Source organism: Gambusia affinis, linkage group LG03 (assembly GCF_019740435.1).
Source record: "Gambusia affinis linkage group LG03, SWU_Gaff_1.0, whole genome shotgun sequence".
NCBI classification, from domain to species: Eukaryota; Metazoa; Chordata; class Actinopteri; order Cyprinodontiformes; family Poeciliidae; genus Gambusia; species Gambusia affinis.
Window position 1 is genome coordinate 32,796,161 of NC_057870.1, and position 18,740 is coordinate 32,814,900.

Consider the following 18,740-nt stretch of genomic DNA (forward strand, 5'->3'; position numbering starts at 1 on the left):
GTCTTGCTTACCACTGGCTGATTTCTATGCCACTCAGCCGATGGCAAATGAGACACCAGTGGACTACTGGGTTAGACTTAACACAGCTGCTGAAAATGTTGACAGACACTTGAAAGATCAAGGAGCAGCCTGAATAAAATGGATGCAGAAATAGCCATGATGTTCATCAGAAATTGTCCTGATCCTAGTCTTGCCTGTGTTTTCAAGTGTAAGCCCACCACTAAGTGGACACTCACTGAGGTGCAGGAGGCTATCGATGAGCATCAAAGAGAGCAGCAAGTGAAGAGACCACAGGCAACTGCAGCAAAAGCTCTCCAGATTGCTACTGCAACAGCAGCACTTGACCATTCAGAGCCTGAAGTAGAACGTAGGCAAGTGAACACTGTCAAAATTACTCCTGTCAGTTTTCCCAGCTCGAATGATCGTACTGCAGAGTCAGGTGCTCTGGAACGGGTGTTAACTATGCTTGAGAGAGTATTAGAACGCACTGCCCAACCCGTTGGTGATACTCAGCCTCAGTTTTTCCCTACCACTCGGCCTTCTCCATGTCAAGTATGTGGCAACAGTAACCACTCTACAAGAACACACTGCATGAGAGAGAGGAGATGCCTGGCCTGTCTTGAGATTGGACACCAGCGAAGAAACTGTCAAAAAATCACAGACTCTCAGCGAGTTGGAGGCTCAGCTGACCAGGGAAACTAAGCCACTCACATTCGGGAGGGCACTGTGTGAGTGAGTATGATGGGTCCCTCGCCTCAAAAGAAGATATACAATCTGTGTATGCAGAAAGTTTGAAATCTGCTCCATCTAATACTTTTGTGTTGTTTCAAAACATAGCCAGACTAGACAAGGCTGACAGCCTCTTTTACACTGATGCACAGGTTGGGGATAAAGTGTCATTGCAAGCCCTTTTAGACACTGGCTCCATGGCCTGCACTATCAGTGCAGAAGCTGAACAACTTCTTAAGAATGCAGGGCTTGCATCCCAACCTGACTCCAGCCATAATGATATTGTTCTTGTAGGGTGGAGGAGTTCAAGTAAAACCCAAATGCATCCATGAATTGAAAATGGAAGTGTATGGCTGTATATTTAGTGTTCCAGCTCTAGTGGTCCCTGGACAGAAAGATCAGCTAATTCTGGGCACAAATGTCATCAAACACCTTTTAAACCAGTTCAAACAGTCTCCTCACTTTTGGCAAGTCATGTGTAAACCAGAATCTGCCCAAACACCAGAAGTAATACAGTTTCTTAGTATGCTGTCTGGTATTGAGAGATGGAGAGGAGGTGTAATCCCAGATTTTATTGGAACAGCTGAACTGGTGCAGGCAGTCACTCTTCTCCCAAAGCAAGAACATTTGATTTGGGGTAGACTCCCCAAAAATTCGCCTCTCTCTGAGGGCAGTGCCATTCTAGTTGAGCCATCAGCCAAAACACAGATCCATAAGAAAGACATTATTGTCTGTAGATCGGTGGCTTCCATGAATGGTGACAGGTGGGTCCCAGTGCGTGTCCTTAACACCTCTGATAAGGCCATCACATTAAAACGTCGCACCAAAGTAGCAGAGGTGTCCACCTGTATAGCCCTTGAAGACCTGGATGTGACCCCTGACCAGGTGCTAGACGCTAAAGTCAGTACCAATAGTCAGACATTGAAAAATGACAAAACAATCAGCTCTGACTTTCCCTGTACCAGCTTCCGTAACACCCTGAGTGACTTGGGGCTGGAAGACCTGGACATTGACTCTTGTGAGGTGTCTGATTATTGGAAGTCAAAACTGTTGCAGCTGATTCAGGAATATGAAGGCATTTTTTCAAGAAGCAAACTTGATTGTGGGCTGGCCAAAGATTTTGTCCATCGTATCCGCCTTTCAGATGATCGACCATTCAGGCTTCCATATCGACGTGTTCCACCAGGGCAGTATCACAAGCTGCGACAAGTTCTCACAGAAATGGAAGAACGGGAAATCATTCGCAAATCCAACAGTGAGTGGGCGTCTCCTGTAGTGCTGGTGTGGAAGAGGAATGGAGATCTAAGGGTCTGTGTGGACTATCGCTGGCTAAACGCTCGTACAGTTAAGGATGCTCACCCGTTGCCGCATCAATCAGACTGCTTGACAGCTTTGGGTGGCAGTGCCATATTTTGTGCCATGGATCTCACCTCTGGTTTTTATAACATTGCCATGGCAGAGGATGATAAAAAACTAACAGCCTTCACCACACCCATGGGGCTGTATGAGTTTAACAGGCTACCTCAGGGCCTCTGTAACAGTCCTGCCAACTTCATGCGCCTCATGATGAACATCTTTGGTGATCAGAACTTCTTGACGCTGCTTTGTTATTTGGACGATTTGCTTGTATATGCTCCTGATGAGGCAGAAGCTCTGAGGAGGCTCGAGGTTGTCTTCAGCAGGCTGCATGTCCATGGCTTAAAACTGGCTCCCAAGAAATGCCAACTATTCAGGAGGAGTGTGAAGTTTTTGGGGCATGTTGTGGGTGAAAATGGTGTGTCAACCGATCCCGATAAAGTTCAAGCAGTTGTTGCTATGACAGAGTCTGATCTGATGATGGAGGATGGTGTTACACCCTCACAAAAAAAGATCAAGTCATTTTTGGGGATGGTGATGTATTACCAGCAGTTTATACCAGACTGTTCACGCATTGCCAAACCATTGTTCACTTTGACTGCCGCACCCAAAGGAAGAAAACTGAATGGACGGGGTCCAGCAGCTTTTAAGAAGTTACATCCACATGACTGGAAAGAGGAACATCACTGTGCATTTGAAGACCTAAAAAATGCACTGTTGGAGACTGTGGTGCTCGCACACCCTGATTTCAGTCGCCCTTTCATTCTGTCTACAGATGCCTCACAGGATGGGTTGGGGGCTGTTTTGTCTCAGATTCAGGAGGGTGAAAGTAGAGCACGACCCATTGCCTTCGCCAGTAAAGCTCTAACGCGTGCCCAGAGTAACTACCCAGCTCATCGCCTTGAGTTTCTGGCGTTGAAGTGGGCTGTATGATAAATTCAGTCACTGGCTTAAAGGGCATACTTTCACTGTCTGGACTGACAATAATCCCCTGACATACATCCTCACAAAACCCAAACTTGATGCATGTGAGCAACGGTGGGTTGCTAAGTTAGCACCATACAACTTCAGCATCAAGTATATACCTGGCAGTAAAAACATCGTTGCTGATGCTCTCAGCAGAAAGCCCTTTGCCCAGGATCGTGTCTGTCAGCGGATTTTGAATGAACCATATGATGACCTTGTGCGGGAGACGCAACAAGTGCAAGAAGCTTTAATTCAGGAAACATTCAGGATTGGTGTCAACCACCAAAACATGCATCATACAGGCCCATTGGGTGAGCTGGAAAGTCAGTCCCTATCTGACTGTGAAGTGTCTGCAGTATTAGCCGGTCATCTGGAGTGGGATGAAGGTTTTAGGCAGAGAGTGGTTTCATGGCTGGCCCAGGATCTGGAGACATTGGCTCTGCCAGGTGAAGACCCTCTGCCTGTTTTTCACTTCAAGAGCTTCATGATAACCAGAGGAATGATCCTGTCCTGTCCCATGTCATCCCATTTGTCAGCCGAGGGAGACGACCATCAAGACGAGAGAGAGCTGGGTTGCCTTTGAAGGTGCTCAAAATCCTAAAACAGTGGGAAAAACTGAAGATGCAGGATGACATCCTGTACAGAGTTTGCAAAGACCCATTGACAGGGAAAAAGCGACATCAGTACATGACGCCTTCCTCTTTGATAAGCCAAGTTCTCACTGGTGTGCATGATAATGCTGGCCACCAGGGTCAGAGTAGAACTTTATACCTTTCAAGACAAAGGTTCTTTTGGATTGAAATGGAAAGAGACGTCAGAGACTATGTAAAATGTTATGTAAGCGTTGTATTGTTAGTAAGACATTGGAGCCTGAGGGAAGAGCACAGCTCGAAAGCATCAAAACCACAAGCCCCTTGGAGTTAGTTTGTCTGGACTTCTGGTCTGCAGAAGACTCTAATGGAAAGAGTGTGGACGTGTTAGTGGTGACAGACCACTTCACTAAGATGGCTCATGCCTTCAAGTGTTCAGACCAGTCCGCAAAACAGGTTGCACGTCAGCTGTGGGATAAGTACTTTTGTGTATATGGTTTCCCGCAGAGAATACATTCAGACCAGGGTGCGAATTTTGAGAGCCAGCTTATCCAAGAGCTACTTCAGATAGCAGGTGTGAAGAAGTCCAGAACAACACCCTACCATCCTATGGGGAATGGTCACACTGAGAGGTTCAACAGGACTTTAGGAAATATGATTAGAGCACTACCTCCCAGAGAAAAGCAAAGGTGGCCTCAGATGCTGCAAACACTGACCTTCCACAACTGTACTGCTCATGAGTCGACCGGCTATGCCCCATTCTTCCTTATGTATGGTCGGGTTCCTAGATTACCAGTAGATGTTATGTTCCACAGTGTGGAAAGAGACAATGACATCACAGATTATGACAGTTATGTTAAAAGGATGAGAGATGACCTCAAGGAGGCTCTTTGTGTTGCTCAAGTTCATGCCAGTGCAAAACAACAGCGGCAGGCTGAGCTCTACAATAAGGGTGTGAAAGGTGCTGACATTGAAGAGGGTGATCAAGTCCTCTTAGCCAACAGAGGTGAACGTGGGCGCAGAAAACTTGCTGATAGGTGGGAGTCGACCCTGTACACGGTGATCTCAAAGGATTCAAGATGTCACACCTACCGCATTAGAAACCCTAACAACGGACATGAAAAAGTGGTTCACAGAAATTTGCTCTTGCAAGCGAGTTTCCTGCCAATACATGTGGATCATGACGCAGAGCCTTCATTTTCCAGTGTTGGTCAGGAGTCGCAAGAGGAAGAAGAAGGCGATAGAAGTCTGTTTTTGGAGGAACTTGAACTTCACAAATCCGAGCGCACTGCTAGCTGGGTTGCAGAGGTCACTCCATTGGAGAACTCCTCAGAAGTAGGGGACACCGCCCTCAATTCCCCTTCAGTTCCTGTTGCTGAGCCTGAGCCTCCGATTGCTGAGCCGCAGAGGAGCGACTACAATGGAGTAACTGTTGGAACTGGATCAGATGGTTGTCTTGGAGGAGCACCAGAGGGTTCATTCAATGTTCCTCCGGCAGATAAGGACAATGGACAGAATGACATTACTGGAGGACAACTGGAGATAAGCAGCAGTCAGTCTCAGGATCCAGTCTCTGCAAGGGAAACTACTGTGAAAGTTGTAGACACTGATGCACTGACAGTAACTGCACCCATTGACCAAATTAGGACCAGAGTGGGCAGGGTAGTGAAACCAGTGAATAGGTTGATTCAGACTATGACACAGAAAACCAAACAAGGAGGTTTTATGGTTGGTGGGTTAGCTAAGACCCTGTTCCAGTAACAAATTTTTGTTCATTTTGGGATATTCCTGTTCATTATGAACATGAAAGTTTCTTTTATTACTGTCATTCTGTGTATCAAGATACCTGTTATTTGGTAATCAGGTTGGGAATGTGTAGTCGGCACATTTTTATGCAAAGTGGACATTAAAAGTCTGGCCAACTACTTAATGCCACTTTTCTATCGACATGTAGAAACCCTTGGGTGCATGGTGATTATCAAAGAAGTATAGCTAAGTTCAGCTGATGTTATCTTGTATGCTGCTTCCAATCTGACCTGTGACTGTTTTGAGAAGTTCAGGGGGGAGTATGTAGCTGAGTTAATTTTATTTATTTATAATCTATTTTATTTTATGAACCTTCTCAAAACATTTTTATTTGCTTTTCTTAGTTCTGGAATTGTATTTTATTTTGGCGGAGAACCTTTTATTTTTTGTTTCCTGTTTCTGCTTATATCCTGTGTGTTCCGCTGCCCTCCTCAGTTCGCATAAGCTGCGCTGAGGAGAGGTAGGTGTACAAAGTTGTCTTTCATTTGTTTATTAAAATATTGAAAACGTTTTAAAAATATGTTGTAAACTCATATATATATATATTTACGTTTAGCGCAGCATTATACTGGGCATTTGTCTCCCACATTGGTGACATCCTTCAAGTTTTCTTTGTCAACGTGGTTATTTTTTTTATTTATTTATTGTTTTTCTTTCGGTTGGTTAGGGTGTTTGGGGAAATCCGGAGCCCAGGAGCCTCAGTATTTAAAATGTTCTTGTTTTGAACAGGTATGTGTGTTGTTTCTTAAATTAATTTATTTAGTATATTTCTATGTTATGGTGGAAAATTGTAATTATTTCTTTATTATTATTTCTGTTTAGGTTTTATTTTAATTGTTTTGTATGACTGTAGATTTATTTTATTATTGAATCAGAGAATTTTAGTTTTGTTTAATGCATTTCTGTGTGAGTTCGCGCCAAGCTGCGCTGAGGAGAGGGTGTTTGGGGAAATCCGGAGCCCAGGAGCCTCAGTATTTAAAATGTTCTTGTTTTGAACAGGAATAAAACAACGCAGAGTTGATTCCAGAGTGATTCCGGTGTGATTCTTCGTACAACCGCTACACTTGTTGTTTTACTCTTATTGGTTATTCAGTTGCATAAAGAACTGAAAAAGAAATTAGCTGATTGGAAAATGACATAAAGAAGAGATTTGGTGGCTGCCTGGGACTTTAATGTATCAAAAAAGAAAAGGCTGAACCTACCAAAGTATTCAGCAAAGCCAGTTGACAGAATGTATAGGGGATCCCAGAGGCATGTCCAGGCATGTCCCCTGACTCCCTCCTCTCTGACGTGTTCAGTTTAAGCTCTAAACAAACAAAAGCACAAAAAAACCTGAGCCCAGAGGACACCAGCTTCCATAGTACAACCCACAAAAATGTACAAGTTCACAGATTATTTAATTTTGAGATGATTATATTTAAACATGTTTAAGTATATTAAACATATTTAAATATGTTTTCTAGCCCAGTCAGCTACAATTCCTGCCAGCTTTTGGAAAATTATTTTTATATGATAAGCAGGTGTCAAGGTGAGTGTGCTCTTAGCCCCGCCCCTCCCTGCATGACCTCTGCTCCCCACATCCCATCAACCCAGAACAGGTGATCTGACCAGTTTGCTCACAGCAAGCGAACTGGAAAAACAAAGACTAACTGCAGACAGGAAAGATCTGATAACGGTCTGTGATCCAAACTTTGCATAATAACATGCAGGAGTTAGATGGAGAAAAAACTTAAATGTATATTTTTATTGTCAAACAATAAAAATAATTAGATGAAAGGCCCAAAATGAACTTTCAGCTTTCAGACATGCAGCTGACTCTCTTATTCTTAAATAGGATAGATATGGTGAGGACTATTTGACATGGGCTACAGTCAAAGACAGAGGTGATGTGGCCTTGAATTCTTACAAAAAATCACGAAAGGACATTAAACATAAGCATCAGATGTCATTAAATGTAAAGGTTAAGTTACTACCACTTTGGAAATGAATGAATTCTTTTGCTATTTGACTTGTAAGAAAAACAAAAGGCAACACAATGATGATAAAAAGAAGAAAAAAGAAAATGAGACTCTAAAAGAGTAATGTCTTATTGTTCTTTACTGAAACTTAACACAAACATTTACTGTTCTTTAAGGTTCTCCTAAATTTTGACAGATCTAATAACAAATAATGTTTTGACTAAGTTACTGATGTTTTACCAAACAGCATTCATGCTATGCATTTTATTTTCCTTTTTCACATTTAGACCTTTATTTTTAGAATTTTGCTGTAACTGAGCACAAATGTAAGTTTTAACATGCAGTAATCCAAATAATAATAATCTTACGTTTTGGGTATTTTGTTTTAAAAAGTTTTGGTCACTGCACTGGAGTTTAGCACTACATGTAAATATTACACTAATGATGATGTATGTTTTGCTTGGTTCAGAGTGTTTTAAAAATTTTATTTACTGAACTAGAGTTTGGTTATAACTTACAAAACTTTGCTGTATTTTTTATAATTTTTTGTAGAAGATGAGGTCAGAACCGAGCAGCGCGGACACAGCCTGGAACTTATTCCGCTGGACTGTGAGTTAAATATTCTGTAATTTTGCTTATGTTCTGTTCATCCACATTATGATTAATATTCTCAAAATGCACGGGTTAAACATTGGTAAATAATTTAAAAAACTATTTTTCTCTCAGGCTGAAGGTCTGAAAGGTTAGGGAAACTCCATAGAAGAAAACATTGTGCTTAAGTAAATGAATTAAAACCAAATCATTGATAAAAACTAGCATGTCCTCATTTTGGCTATAAATCCAGTCTCTTCTGTCCCATCTGTGGACGGTAGAGAACTCCTTTAACCAGAAATCAAATCGTACTTCAAACTTTCACAGTGAAATCATCATTCCAGCTTCTTCATTTTAAATCAGAATCATTATCTAATTCCTAAGTGATTCTGGAATTAAATAAACAATTTTTTAGTGTGGATATTTTATGGTACTTACTATGCTAGTTGATAATTTAAAAACATTGTTTTAGATTTTTCTCATCTCAGAAATTTGACGAAACAAAAACAATATCTATGCGCCTGCAGGACTTCAGTGAGATTTCTTTTGTTTGGATTTTGTAAACTCAACTGGACCAAACAGGGACCAGAACCAAAATGAATGGGAGCAGCATTTATTGACTCATTTCCACAAAAAAAATGTGTAATTTAGTTATAAAATGTGTCGTGGCTGAACATTTCTATGAGCATTTATCTACACAATTTATCACCATTTACGGAGATGCAAAAGCACAAAATAAAACAGCTCTTCTGTGGTCCTGCAGTCTCTCAGCAGCATATTTTTCATATTTTTTGGACTATAAGGCGCTACTTTTTTCCCACGTTTTGAAGCAGGCAGCTTGTAGCCCGGTGGGGCTTTTCTGTGGATTTTTCTTCAACCACCAGGGGGCTCTTTAGCAGGAAGTGAATCATTGGAAGTCAAAATTGGAAATCAAAGAAGAAAGCTCTGATTTTCATTTAGAACAAGCACATGCTAGCAGCAGGCACAACGAAGAAATGTTTTCAAACTCAAACCTCTTCATGGAAACCACAGGAAGAAGTTCATATGATGCAGCTTTTAAGTTGAAGGCTGTCGATGTGGCAGTACAGGAGGGAAATAGAGCCGCTGCATGTAAACTCGGCGTGAACGAATCCATGGACGAAGTTGGAGACGGAGGGCTGCGTCCTTAATAGCAGATTTATTGTGAAAAACCAAGAACGACGGAGATATCAGGGGTTTATAACCCGGTGCGGCTTATATATGTACGTTTCCAGTTTTGTTTTGTTTTTTAACTTTGTGGGTGCGACTTATAGTAAGTTGAACTCTATAGTCCGTAAAATGTGGTAATTGAACCAACTTAATTGATATGATTTAATTGGTAACAAGTCATTCAATTAAGTTTATCCAACTCAATTTATTAAGTTTAACTTTATTTCAAGTAAACTAAATGATTTGAATAAGACTGACTTAAAGCTGTTTAGAGTGCAATCTGAACACAGATTCATTATTAAGTATTATCCAACTTAACAGTTTAAGTTGGATAATACTTAATTGAATTACTTGTTTCCAATTGAAGCAATTCGATTAAGTTGGTTCAACTAATTTTTTTTTCAGTGTGTGTGCCAAAAGTTTTGTTGCTATTCTAAGAATAGAAAGGCAAACCAGTACTTGGTCACCTGAAAGAAACACGTGGTGTTCAGCTTTCTTGTCTTGCAGGTGTTTCATCTTTTCTTAAGCAGATGATAATTTCTATTTTGCCAACTGTGTAGTGGTAAATGGGAGGTTCAGCTCTTTCCAGCCTTTGTGGCTCAACTCCCAAAAAAGAATTGGTTCTTTCAGCTCCCAAATGGCTCCTAATTTATTATTCCAAACAGTGAGGAGCCGTCCGCCATTGTTCACTTCAAAGAATTGACTCTTAAGAGCTAAAAAGGTTGCAGCTCACCCACCACTAATTGACATCTGGCTGTTGATGAGGGTAATCATTGGCCAGATGTGTTTCAATAACACATTAAAGCTAAATGTGCTGAAACAGAGACATCTCAAAGTTACACTGCAAGTGGAGTTTGAGACCTCTGATTTGAAACTAAACTTCTGTCCTTGTTTCAACATGGTTTACGTTTCAGTTTTTTGTTATCTTTGTGTGTTACTGACGTTTTCAAATTTCATGTATTTCATCCCACAGTTGACCAAGAGAATCCAAACAACATCAGAATAGTTCTGATCGGGAAGACTGGCAGTGGAAAGAGTTCAACAGGAAACACCATCCTGGGAAGAAAAGAGTTTGAAGCAAAAATGAGTCAGAGATCTGTCACAAAGCGATGTGTGAAGGAAAAGACTGAAATAGATGGACGGTCAGTTTTTGTGGTTGACACACCTGGACTTTTTGACAACAGTTTGAGTCTTGAACAGATTCAGGATGAGCTGGTGGAGTGTGTTACTCTGGTAGCTCCAGGTCCTCATGTCTTCCTGCTGGTTGTACAGATCGGCAGATTCACACCAGAGGAGAAGGAAACGATAGAAATGATCAAGAAAATCTTTGGGAAGAATTCAGAGAAGTTCACCATCGTTCTTTTAACCGGAGGAGATTTCTTAGAAAGAGATGGCCTCACTGTCGAGGATTATATTCAGAATGAAAGTGATGATTCTTTCAATAAGCTGATCGCTGACTGTGGAGGAAGATACCATGTGTTTAATAATCATGCTGTAGACAGCCGAGTTCATGTCAGAGAGCTGATCAGAAAGATCGATGACATGGTGAAAGAAAATGGAGGACGCTGCTTCACCAACGAGATGCTGCAGGCGGCTGAAGCTGCTTTACAGAAGAAAATGCAGGAAATTCTAGACAGAGAAGAAGAAATGAAGAGAAAGATAGAAGAACTTGAAGGAAAACATGCAGCAGAAAAAGAGAACATGAACAGAATACTTGAAAAACAGAAAGCAGAAAATGAACTGCAAAGAAAATCTCTCCAAAAAATGGAGGAAAATATCAGGAGAGAATATGAGCAGCGAAAGAAAGAGCAGGAATATAGAGAGGAAGAAGAGAAGAGGAGTGAAATAAAAGAAGAAATGGAAAAGATAAAGTTGATGAATGAGCTGGTAGCTTTGGAGAAAAGAATTCAATCAGGATTATATAGTAGAGATACTGACCAGTCCCTGGAGATAAAGAGACGAGATCTGGAGGGGAAACAAAGGCTGATGGAGAAAGAAAGACAAGAGTTGTGGAAGAAAAGACATGAGGAAGGAAAACAGAGACAGCTGAGAGAGGAGATGAGAATTAATAATCTAAAAGAAGAATATGAAAAGAAAAGGGAACAATATGAAAAATCTAAAATAGCTGAAGAAAAAATTCAAAGAGAACTGCATGAAAAGCAGATCAGACAACTGGAGGAGAAACACCGGAGAGAAATGGAAAACATGAGAAAAAGATTCATGGAAGAAGTTAGAAAACAAGCAGAACTGGGAGGAATGGCTAAAGTCTTCAGTTCTTACGTACCACTCCTTAAACACTTGGAAAAAACATGCAAACTTCAATAATAATTCATCCCTTTGTAAACACAGTAGTACTCAAGTTACATTTACATGATAAAAACAGAACAAAATAAAGACAGAGTCTTATAAGAACTCAAAGTTTATCTTCATATTTGTTTTTCACTATGTTAAAGAAATATTAATTATTCTCAGCAAACATCTCAGACACAAATCTTTATAAAATCCAGATTAGGTCCTGTGGTTTAGAGCGGGATCGTGCATTTCATCCTGCCCACTGTGGAGCCACTGACTAATGAATACAACTAGAGGCATAAAAATCTTTAAAAATCTCTACTCTGGATTTGCTAAAATCATAAATGGCTGAATGTTATGAAAATGCTTAAAATGTTCCAAATGTAAAGAATTCTGTGAATCTGACTTTTAATTTCTTGTAGATAAAACAGTGTGGGTCATCCATACATATTGTACTGCATATCATTGTGAAGGTCTTTTCATTAAATGTTCAAAACATTATTTAAAAAACTTAATACATTTGAAAATTTCTCAAATTTATTGTCTTATTCTGTGTCTGTTCTCACTGCAGGATGTTTGGCTAAAAGCTGCTCCAAGCACAAACATAACAGGGAAATGTTTTATTCTCTCCCTCTGAGATCCAGAGCAAACTGACAGTCTGAAATAACTTCATTGGTCTTGTGTTTAATGTTCATATGGTTTTTTTACCAGTCTCAGTCCCAGACCAAGGATCAGTCAGCCAAGGAAACATCAGCTAGAAGCTCTGGAGGAAAAACAAGAAAAGGAGCAGCTTGAACTTGAGACAGAGTTAGCGGCTGCTAATGCAAAACTTTGTGTGTTGGAAATAAATTCTCAGTGTGGCTCAAAATGTTCTGATGGCGTGAATTCTTATGTTGAAAAGTACAATTCCCATTATGCGCTAAAACTTGATCCATGTGCCGATGCATTTGTTCCAGAGGGAAATAAGGACGATGTTAAAATGTCCTCTGCCATCTATGAGCAACCAGTTGTCCGGCTAAAACAAAAGACAGCAATTCAAAGCGTTGATAAGCCACTGATCAGTCCTCAGTTAACTGATCAAAGTCCGAACACAAACACAACCAGAACGACAAATGGATCAGCAAACCAGTATCATTAACATCATGCAGAGGCAAAATGACATCACTGCCATGTTGGTTCAGCAAAACCAAAGCTCTGTCTTGCCACCAAGATGGCGATCCTCTTCAATATAGATCATTTATAATATCGTTTGAAAACGGCGTGGAGGCAAAAACGTCCAACTTCAGTGACTGTTTGCATTTTCTAGAACAATACACTAGGGGGCAGCCTAGAGGCCTTGTGCATAGTTGCCAGCATTTACCATCAAAATTAGGCTACGTTAAAGCTAAAAGTCTTCTCTCTGAACATTTTGGAAACGAATATAAAATTGCACAGGCTTTTATGGACAAAATTAACAACTGGCCAGCTATTAAAAGTGAGGACATTAATTCACTGCAAGCATTTTCTCTGTCTTAAGGGATGCTCAAACTTAACAGAACACATCACTCATATGAAAGAACTGGACTTACATCAAATATGAGGGGGTTGTTTCACGGTATAAATAGGTTGGTCTTAGGTAGCTCAGTACGCACATGGGTGGTGATATGGTTTTTTACGAGTCCCAGTCCCAGTCTCAGTCCCAGTCCCAGTCCCAGTCCCAGTCCCAGTCCCAGTCCCAGTCCCAGTCTCAGTCCCAGTCCCAGTCCCAGTCCCAGTCCCAGTCTCAGTCCCAGTCTCAGTCCCAGTCCCAGTCCCAGTCCCAGTCCCAGTCCCAGTCAGCCAGTTTGTCATCAGTTGTCAGTCAATCAGTAAAGGAACAGGTGCAGGAATCAGAGTAAGAGCAGTAGCAGAATCCTGTAACCTGTTTTGTCTGAACAGTGGAATAAAATAAAGAAATATCTGCATTTTGACCTTTTTGATCTTTTGGACTATAAGCCAGAACCCACGGTGCATCCGGTGACTATTTCAGTTGAATTCACCTTTTTCTTAAGTTTTTTTTTAATTTGAGTTTTGAACAAATAGTCACAACAGAAACTCTTCAAACATGTCGATATTATTTAGAAGTAACTACCTTTCTCAAGGTTTTTATGGGAAAGAAAGATTATCTGTAGGTCTGTAATGAATAAAATCATCTTTATTGAGGAAAGACTTTACAAGGAAAGGTTTAATTACAGCTACATTAAAAGCTTGTAGTCCATGTCCTTGTACTAACGATCCTCATCAGTTTGTAAAATGATGAGCATGTCACTGGAAGCTGAAGGGGGAACAGCTTATCCTGCTCTCTTGTCAGATTCAGCTACTGGAAGTGTATGGAAGTAAATATGTGCCATCAGAATTTGAATAAAAAATACCTCTGAAATTTGAATGTTGTATATTAGTGCTTACTTTTTCAGTATTAAAATAAATTCAGAATATATTTTTAACCTAAAAAAAAATTCAATGTCATTATTTTTGCAGTAAAAAAAAATTCGGTGTAATTTTTTTTACATGGTTGCAATTTTCAGTTATTAAAAAAATTCACATTCCTATTTCAAAGTGATCAAATTTTCAATATACATATTTTTCACAGTTTAAATTTTCAGTGTTAAAAAATTCAGCATATAAAAAATTCAACTTTTCAAAATTCAAATGCAATATTTTCGTTGTCCTCCAATTCAACTTGCTCAAATTCGCCGTCTCAAATTCAGCGTCTAAAAATTCGCTGTAAAAATGGCCAAGGTTACTTCAGGTCACAGACATTAGCAATGGATGTCCGATTCCAACATCCACCTAATCACGTGACACAACCGTCATATTGAAGAAATACCAGCATCACCCAGGCTGGCGACCATGGAGTGACATAAACCCAACGGTGAGTTTAATGCTTTCATATTTCTATAGTATATTTTATTTTGTGCATGAAGTTTGATACATTATCTTAAAGCCTGATTTAAAACACGGGTTGGGCCGTTGTTAATCTTACACCGTGTAGTGCCGGCATATTACATCTTGCTACCTCCTAGCACCCCCAGCCCCTCCCGCTGTCCCACGTCCAATTTCCCCAGTTTTATTTAAAAAAGAAATACCACTTGGGTCAAGTCTAGAATCTTTAAAGAGAACTGATGGGTGGCGACATTCTGGGTTGTTTGTATGTTGTCTTAGGTGAGACTGAGACAGGCAGTCTTAGTAAAGTCGTAATTTTTCAGGAGATGCTACCGCTAATATGGCTGCCTTGTGTGCTTCAAAGAGGGGCTGTGAACACTTTCCGACATTAATTATAACCACAACCCCATTCTGATCAGCTACCGTATTGTTCAGGTGACTTCATTACAACATCATCCAAAATACTGCTTCTCTTATCTGACAATTGTTGATATACAATATTAATTTACATTCTTTTTACTTTGCCTAAAACCTCGTTCTGTTACCTAGCAACACTATAAACAACCGCCTTTGTTTTGTCAGTTGATTTTAACTCATTTTCAAGAAAATATATGCTTGTAAGTACATCTGTTAACTTATTTTAGATTAAATATCATAATTTAATTTAGATTACTGTGACTTCTCAATGCTGACCTACTGATGTCAAAATACTTTTTTATTTTACTGACAATTTTTAAATGTTTTTTTCTTTTTCAAGGAACTTTTGCTGAATCATATTTTTGATAGACTCCGTGATCGTTTGGAGCAGGAAGAAGCAGTTTTATATCTGGGAAGAGTGTGCACAATCAAAGGTTTGTACAAATGACAAGTTTCAATATGTGATGCTTTTGAATGTCTATAGTAACATTAGCTTTGTGTGGTCTTCAATATGATGAGATTTGAAGGGCAGTTTTTAATCGTTTATTACTCCATAATTGAAGGACTGAGCGACTGTGGAGAGATCTGTGGAGCTGTAACGTGCATCTATTATGACGTGCTACACTACCTTAAAGAAGAGGGATACCTGGACATTTCAAATGAAGCACTCCTCTTCTGTTGCCATTATGTCTTCCTGCCATGTCTGCAGGATGATCTGGATACTTTCTGCAGTGGCTGGGACAATCACCCACTTCGAACTGAAGCAACATGACTCCTAACCTGCTCTGGGTTCTTGGTCGTACACATCATCCAATTCCTGAACCCCACGGTGCCTTGACAGAGGTTATAAAGATTATAACGGAGGCTCAGATGTATTTGCTGAACATTTTATGTTCAGATTTTTATTGAATAACAATAGCTGAATAACGGCAAACGGCTGTTTGTAACCAAGCAACCAAAATCACCAGAAGGCAATCATGTTTTAACAAGATAACTATCACATTTTAATAAGATACATATGACGTTATAACATGATAGCGCTCAATTTTTTTTCCTGTGACAGCAATACGCTTCCGTGCCAGTTTAAAAATTCACCATTTATGAAATGTAAAGCAAAATGCTGATCATGTTACCACAGAGGTGAATTTTAGTGCTTTTATGGTAGACATGTTAGAGAACAAAAATGTTCTAAATTTGTTTGTTTTTTTTTCTTTACTCAAAAGGAACCCATTAGGTACATTTGTACATTGTTGTATTGCTTTACATTACTTGAATTATAAGAATCAGAAAAAGTTTTGTCTTATGTTGTTTATTTTCTAATACCTAAAGCATATATGAACTCATCTAAGTACATTCAATAAAATTTTGCATAAAAAAACAATTTCAGTTTCATATTTAAAACTGCCTGTACAAACAGTACTGACTCAGAGAAATGAAATATCTACTCTGAACATTGTGTTATTCTAGTTCCTCTAGTTTTGAATTTGACAAAACTAGAGAAATTAGAGTAACAGCAATGTTGTCGCTCTAATGAGTAATACATATGATCACATTTAAACATATGTATCGAACTTGTGATCTGACAAAATCAGAAAATTGAATTGATTCTACATTTCAACAAAACTGTTTTGTTTTAACAAACTGATTCACAAACAAAGAACTGCTACAGCTTAAATGTAGATTGTTTTTTATTTATTTTTTATTTTTTAACAGGTCAATCACTCAAAGCAAGCCAAAGCCAGACTGAGAGGAAATGCATGCTACAAAATCCTCACTGAAAGAGTTGTAATTCCAGTAGTGACAAGGAATTCTTAGTGTTTTGTAGTTTCCACGAACAATCTCCACAGACAGACTTGCTGGCAGATTTTCCCATCCAGTCCAGAATTTCATCATGTCTCCTCTTCCTCCACTCCGTGGTCTTTCAGTTAGTAAATTAAGTAAGTGGCTTGCAGATTCAACAATAGCATCCTGACTACCCTGTAGTCACAAAATATATAAAAGACAAAGTAGCAGTTGAAAAAGGATTAGTTAAAAGAAAAATTTACACTTCATGAGAATGATCACTTTTACTCAGGAAAGCTCTGTGCTGTAGGGTTCCCACCTTTCAGAAATTAAAATAAGGATCTAGCAGATGGAAAGTGTCATTCTATTTCACTAGAGAAACTAAAACTGCAGTACCATAAGTTTTAAAGAATAAAGAGACAGTATAATTTCTTCAGTTTCCTCTTAATTTTTTTTACAATTGCTAGCATTCATCCTCACTGACACTGTTCAGCCTGGCATGTGTGTCTTCCCTCTCCTGTATCTTTGCTAGGACATGGTAGAGTATCGGTTGAGGACGTTTTAAAAGACGAGGTTGAGAGCGGCTCACCACGACTGCTAACCCTCTTTTGCACCCTAGTGTTTCTAGGCAACCGTGACATCATCAATGGTCCAAAGCGTTCTGGGGTCCTTACTAGCTCCGCCACATTAGCTGAGCTTAACATGTCTTGTGTTTTATTTTTGTAATTATTGTTACACTAAATGTTTATATGCATGTGATAGGCGTTACTGTCGGACATACAGAAATACCGAACAAATCGCTTCTCGTTACGGGCGATTCCGTATTTCTGAAAGGGATGGCAATCCTACTGTGCTCTTCTCTCATTAAAATTATAGAAACTATATAAAACACAAATAAATCTACAATTTGTAATATTAACAACTGCCCAACACGTGTTTTAAATCAGGCTTTAAGATAATGTATCAAACTTCATGCACAAAATAAAATATACTATAGAAATAAGAAAGCATTAAACTCACCGTTGGGTTTGCGTTCGCCTCCATGGTCGCCAGCCTGGGTGATGCTGGTATTTCTTCAATATGACGGTTGTGTCACGTGATTAGGTGGATGTTGGAATCGGACATCCATTGCTAATGTCTGTGACCTGAAGTAACCTTGGCCATTTTTACAGCGAATTTTTAGACGCTGAATTTGAGACGGCGAATTTGAGCAAGTTGAATTGGAGGACAACGAAAATATTGCATTTGAATTTTGAAAAGTTGAATTTTTTATATGCTGAATTTTTTAACACTGAAAATTTAAACTGTGAAAAATATGTATATTGAAAATTTGATCACTTTGAAATAGGAATGTGAATTTTTTTAATAACTGAAAATTGCAACCATGTAAAAAAAATTACACCGAATTTTTTTTTACTGCAAAAATAATGACATTGAATTTTTTTTTAGGTTAAAAATATATTCTGAATTTATTTTAATACTGAAAAAGTAAGCACTAATATACAACATTCAAATTTCAGAGGTATTTTTTATTCAAATTCTGATGGCACATATTTACTTCCATTTTTTATTCAAATTCTGATGGCACATATTTACTTCCATATATTAGGTTGTTTATTTACAGACCAAATACTTTTTGTTTCAGTTCTTTATTTCAGTTATATTGTGACATTTAGTTAATCATTCTTTCAGGCAGAAGGACTGGCCATCTTTCCTCTTCAGGGAGAATATGGAGGAAATGTCAGTTTGTTTCTGATCATTTCTACGGTTTAATTTGAGTTTGCTAATTGAGAGTTGACCTTTCCTGGTGTCTCATCTGCAGGTGGAGCAGCGAAGGGAGACAAATGCTGCAGGTGGATCATATGAGGCCAATGAGGAGGGGAAAGGCTCTGAGGAGTTATACTAAGTTAATGATTTGCAAGCATGTAAGTATTTACTGGTACCATTTATTGATTTGTGTAAATAATGTTTAGTTCTTGTTGACTTGGTCTGATAGTAAAATTGCCCCAGGTGTAAATGCAGCTTCTCTGTCTCACTGTTTAATGGGTGTTGGTTCAAATGTGACCTGCAGCGGTGAATAAATCCACCTGGACTGTATTTGTTGTCTTGCCTCCTTTTAAACTCTGAGCTGCCGACGGTCAAAGTGACAACACTTCACTCGTCA